Genomic DNA, 6,133 nt, shown 5'->3' with positions numbered 1-6,133 from the left:
TGACTAATATTTTTAGACTGTAATGCCTTTTTTTGTTTTGTTTTTAATAATAGACCCCCTTGTCAGGGTGGTTTTTTAGAATAAAAGTGTATTATATTTAAATAAAAGTGTAAGTAGTTACATATTTTCCTTAAAAAAAAAAAAGAAAAATGAAAAAAAGTATGAAATGTAGCAATTTATTAGAAGGAAAAGATTTGGGATACAAGTCTGGAAAAATTTCTATGGTTGACAGTGTCAAAATAAGGTTTACTGTAGGTTTGGATGTTATTCTGTGCCTCACTTCTGAGTGTTCAGAAACCTCTTCTCTGCATGCTCAATGACTACTAGGAAAAAAAAGATACAGTGATAGGAGAAGTAAATACAGAAACTGCTTTGGAAAGAGAATTGATGAACGTATGTGCAAAACATAAATTATTTCGGAGACACTCCATATCATGTGCAAGAAGGAGAAAAGGGAAGTTTTCTGGGGTCTTGAGGAATAGACAAGCACTTTCCTATTAGATAAATAATACATATTCTGCTACCCTATTTGAATACCTTGTTGTTTCATTAGCAGCGTGAAACTTCAAAACATGATTGTGAAGTCTACACAAAGGGCAAACTTGAGAGCTGAAATACTTTCTCTCTGAAACTGATGGAAGTGTTGTTTGGTTTGGGGTGAGATTTTTTTGTTTTGATTTTTGTTTGGTTCGTTTTTCTTTTTTTTAATGTTAGTGGACAAAGATGTTTTGTCAGTATGTTTGCGTGTGTTAATATAGAGAAGCAAGAAAAGATAACTGGATTAAAGAGGAATAAAGTCATGCTTTTTTATTCTAACTGACAGCAGTTAGAACCAGGATATTTTACAATAGCTGAGAAAAATGTTAATTTCTTCTTCAGTGCATATGCAACTTTGACCTTCTGCAAGTTCATAGGTTTTTTGGTTTTAATACATTTCGTATTTTTAAAAAATTCTCTCTCCACACAAAGTACTCATTCAGCCTTTTAAAACAATCTTATCTAAGATTGCTAGGTTGTTATTATTCACTAGTGTTGTGAACCACGAGTGTGAGCCAGAGTCGTACTGTGCTAGGTGCTAACCAAACGTGGAATAGCAAGCCCCCAAAACTTTAAACGTCTTACACTTGCACCAAGCAGTTCTTCAGTTAATTTTCTGATAGGATTTTTTGCTTTCTTGTTCTTTCTGACAAGTTTGCATCCAGTGTTGTTGTAATTGTATTATGAAAGTACTCCTCTCTGGGACTTGGATAAAATGAGGCGTTTCTGTTTATAATGAGACTATAACTTAATCTGAAGTTGTGTTTAAGTTTCATGCAAAATTTGTGCCCAAATGAGAATATGTGTTTTTGTGGTTTTCATGTTCTTGTTGTTGGTAATGTATTTTGCAATACTTTTGCTTGATGCTGTAATCTGTTATCTGCTTCTCTGTCCCTGCTGTCTTTGGTCATTTGACACATTGTGAGTTTGTAAGGATACAGCGATATTACAAACTTGTCCAGTGCTATTGCTGGATGTTCTTTCTTTGTATATTCTGCTCATTTAATTTCAGGTTTATTGTTTCCATTTTTTTTCTCAGTCATGTATTTGGATTTTTTAATATTGTAAAGAGCTAAATTACAGGACAGTGTATTCTCTTCGGAAGTAAATCAGTGACAGGTAAACAGAAGAGGATGGTATCCTGATCTGAAGCGTAGAGGGCAGGCTGGTCCCTGTGCTCCTGTGCTCAGGAGTCTTATTTACTTCACTGAATAGTGGGAAACAGGAGCAGCATGATGATTCTTGATTTCTTTAGTGGTCTTCCTTTCTTTGTCTCTTAGGGTCAGCTCTGCCTGAGAACAGAGTATCTGAATTGATACTGGAAAGAGAAGTGTTTCAGCTGTTGGTGTTTTGGGGACAGATAGGAAAAGTAAAATGTGTCTCACTAATGTTACTGAAATCCCAGATTTTTTGCCTTTAATGATTTATCTGCTATGAATTACAGCATTGCTGATAATGTTTTTCAGAAAAATTTGTAATAGCATAGCTCTGAGCATGCCCAGAAACAAAGGTTTTGTTCCTTGTTTGTTTGTTTTGCAGTTATGAATTCATTCATTCCTTCAGCAGAACAAATCTTGTTTTAATAAAATAAAGACTGAATATGCATTTTTGTAGTTTCTTTATTCTTGAAGGGAAATTTAACTTGGAGCTATCTGCCATAATGTGTTGTGGAAAGAACTCCAAAGAATGCTATGGAATAAGCTAGTACTGTGAAGGTAGACAGTCATAATTTAAACAACTGTTCACAACTGTATGATATCTTGATTCAATGAAGTTTTTTGTTGACTTCAGTGAAGCCAAGATTCATCCTATTCTGTGCCAGCTGAAGCAATGACACCCTAGGATGGCATTGAAAAAGCACCAGGTACATTCTAAGTCTCTAACTTCACTTTGGCAGCATGAAACCAAGAAGCCCCAACTGCGTGGCAAGCCAGATCCTTATAGAGCTTACTCCGTAACAGTTTTTTTCAGAATGTGCACTTAATAAGTGAGGGCAGTGACTGGAAGGATCATAATGTTAAGCAGCTTTCTACTTTATGCAGAATGGTTTGGTACCTCCGTAATCACAGACCAATTTGATGCATGCAGAACTGTCTTCAAAGCTGTGTGGAACAATACTTCTAAGAATATCTGATAGATAGAATATTAGAATACCTTGAACAGTAGAATACCTTGTTCTGTAAATTTAGTAGTCATTTGCTGTTTGTAATAGTACCAGCGTGGTATGTTGCAGGAGCAAGGCACACAGATGTGTCAGTCTGGATCAATAAATGGCTGAAGGGCATAGCCATGTGGTTTCCTGAGGATTTAATAAGCCATAAAATTTCAGGGCATGCTTTGCAGTTTTCAATCCATTCTTGAAGATTGCTATGTATTATGTAGTTGGCTGAATGAAGTTATTACTGTGCCATCAAATAATGATTAATTAAAGACATAATTGTTCAACCATCTAAACCTGGAGTTTCAAACATGATACTGTAACCAAATTTTAAGTCAGGTGATTGCATCTTTCATGGGAAATATAAGCGATTAACAATATGCTTATAGAGTGTACAATGGAGATCCAGTCCAAATTGGCATATTTTAGACTTATGATGAAATTAATAGCATAGTTTTAGTTCGCTTTGGATTCATTGGAATAATTAGTGTTGTTATTATTATGGTTCTGTGGTTCTGGAAGTCATAATTATTTTCTAGGAGTGCAGAAGCATTTTGGATGGAATATATTATTGCAGTTTGCATCAGCAATTCTAAACCTAGGCTCATTTTTTGTCAGTGTTCCGCCCTTAAGGAAAACTGGAAAACCATTCTTCCCAAATGCTAGTGTTCATAAAAAGGTTTTTAAATATCACACATCCTCAAATATAAAGATACTTTAATGTATTAAAGCTGGTCAGCCTCTCATTTGCTGTGTCATACTGTTACTGTTCGCACTGGTGCATCTGACAGTGTTGGTTATAGCTTGCTTAGTTATGATTAATATTGTACAAACAAGTTGCAGAATCAAAATACACCCTTGCTTGCTCATGCAGAGAGATTAGACACTGTGCTGGCCTGGAGATTGTGCTGTAAGAATTAGCAGCAAAGCTAATTATTATTGGCAAGACATGGTAGTTCTGATTGAATCTGAAGTCAGGATAATGTTGGAGTCAAAGTCAGCATATTTTCACCTACCATAATTAGTGACTGGTCATACAGCACTTTCTGTGGATGTAAAGAACTCTTAAGTGTTGAATATTACCAAGAATTATCTTCTGTATTCTTATTTTAGACATTACTGTTCAACGTAGTTTTGAAATACATTGCTACATGTGTATTTTTGTGAATATACATGTGTATTTGTGTCATGGATAAGCACAATATTTTTTCTTTTTAGAGCTTAAAAGAGAACACTAATGAAATAGTATTTTACATATTTTTATTTTCAATTATACAGAGACTGTTCACTTTTTCTGTGCTTAGCATATTTCTATTTTCCTCCCTCACACTCCTCCATTTTAAAATAAGAATTTATCTGCAATGCAGAGTTCTCCATCTTTATTTTCTCAGAGTAGGGCTTGATGAGTGTCATTTGGCTATACCATGGATATAGTTTTATGTAATTCTGTAGTTATTGCATATGCCTTCATAACTATCTCTGCCTTTTCATGGAAGTTGTGAAGTGGAGCCAAGCATCCCTGTCTGTCCCTAGTCCTTCGGTCTTGTTTTATTGCTTACTCCATTCTTCTCAAGCTCACTAGTGCAGCCAGTGGGTCAGCTCCTCGTTTCCTTTGTTTCATTTAGCTCTACAGTATGTTGGAAAACAAATATTTGAAATAGTTGAAAACATTTTCAACCAATTTTTCCTGTAAGACACTCACATTCTCTTGTGTGTGGGGAAACAAAAATCTGGCTTACATTTTGGCAAGTCTTGTGTTCTCACCATCTCTAAGCTTGCAGAACCACAGTAAGGGCTGAGGTTGGCAGGCACCTCTGGTGACCATCTGCTCCAGTCCTCTGCTCACAGCAGGCTCAGCTGGAGCAGGCTGCTCAGGGCCATATCCCAGGGGATTTTGAGCATCTCCAAGAATGGACATTCCTCTCTGGTCAACCTGTTCCAGCATCCGACCACCCGCTCCCTCACAGTTAAAAAGGTTTTTATCTCTGTGTTTAAACAAAGTTTCCTGTATTTCAGTCTGTGCTCAGTACCTCTTGTCCTTCTACCATGCCCTGCGTGTCTGTTCACTGGCTGGCAGCTGGACTGCTGCTCGTGCTGTGTGTCTCCCAGTGTGCTGGCACGGTCCACAGTGGCTGGGGAGAATAGCTGGCACTGAAATCCTTGCCCAGCTGTGCCAGGGGAGATTTTCTTCAAGTGAGGAGCACAGCTCATAAAGGTGAAGGTGACTGTGACAAACAACTGTGCCAATGAGGACCTTTGGTTTTCTTGAGGTTTACCTGGCTTCTGTAGCAAAATGAATCCCCTAAAGCAACTTTCTAAGGCTCAATCCTTCTTTTTATCCTACAGGAGTTGGGTTGTTCGGTTTTTTGTTGTTTTTTTCTTTTTCCTTGCTAGATTTTTTGTTCTCTTTTGAATATTTTGAGTTCTATGGGTTTGCTGACTGCAAATCTAAACCTTCATGTTTGTGTGCTAGAATTATAAATTTGTTACAAGTCTATACAGTCCTTGTGTATATTCTTTCAATGTTTTTTTTCCTGTTTGCTTTTAGCTCCCTTTGCTGTTTATTGAGACTTCTGTATTGGTTTACACCGAGACAAATATTTTCTTCTACTTGGCTTAGTGTTAATTTGGTTTGATAAATATATTACAAACATGGTATTCAGGGTAACTTGCTGTGACTTATTTCTTTTGGGCTTGTTTACACTATGAATTTTTATTGTTTTCTTCTTTCTTTTGTATTGTATTTCTTGCCTGTGTTCGTAAGGAGTTTGTGTTTGGTTTCCCACTGCTGATAATTACATTAAATAGCTTTTGATGAGAAGGGCTGAAGGAACAGGAGTTAAAAGAGCCCTCTTTTGCTGACTTGTGCTGCCATTGCTTTCTCCCAAGCAGGCTAGTGGCATTGTGCAAAGACGCAGGCTGCATTAAGTAGTATTTTTATACTTTATCACTATCTCTCTCTCTACTCTGTAAGATACAGATATTTAGATTAAAAAATTTTGTAGAACAACTAAAACAGTAACATTAGATTAGCACACTTTGCTATTGCACTCTCTCCCAAATTTTATATGGAAAGAAACTTGATAGATTTGTATCAGAGAGATGAAGTTACAAACGTGCCTGGTGTGTGAGCTTGCATTGTTTGTCCCTCTTTTTATGCTTAGATTTATCTTTAAGAGGGCATTTTGTTTTCCCTTTCTATTTGCTTGAATACTGTGGTGTGTCTCTGCCATTGGTCTAAGTTCTTTCTCCTAGTCCCTCTTAGATAGGATGAGAGTGCTATATTTTTTCTTTGTAAATATACTCATTTCTCCTAAGTATTTATAGGGAAAGAATTAACATTTGCCAAATGGTGACTTGCAAATCTGAGCTCCACTGTCATCAGTTTGTATTAACTTTCCAAATTCTTTAATTACAACTGAAGCAGTGGGGAAGACA

Source organism: Lepidothrix coronata, unplaced genomic scaffold (genome assembly GCF_001604755.1).
Source record: "Lepidothrix coronata isolate B3197 unplaced genomic scaffold, Lepidothrix_coronata-1.0 Scaffold7, whole genome shotgun sequence".
In the NCBI taxonomy this organism is placed as follows: domain Eukaryota; kingdom Metazoa; phylum Chordata; class Aves; order Passeriformes; family Pipridae; genus Lepidothrix; species Lepidothrix coronata.
This window is presented reverse-complemented; position numbering follows the sequence as displayed.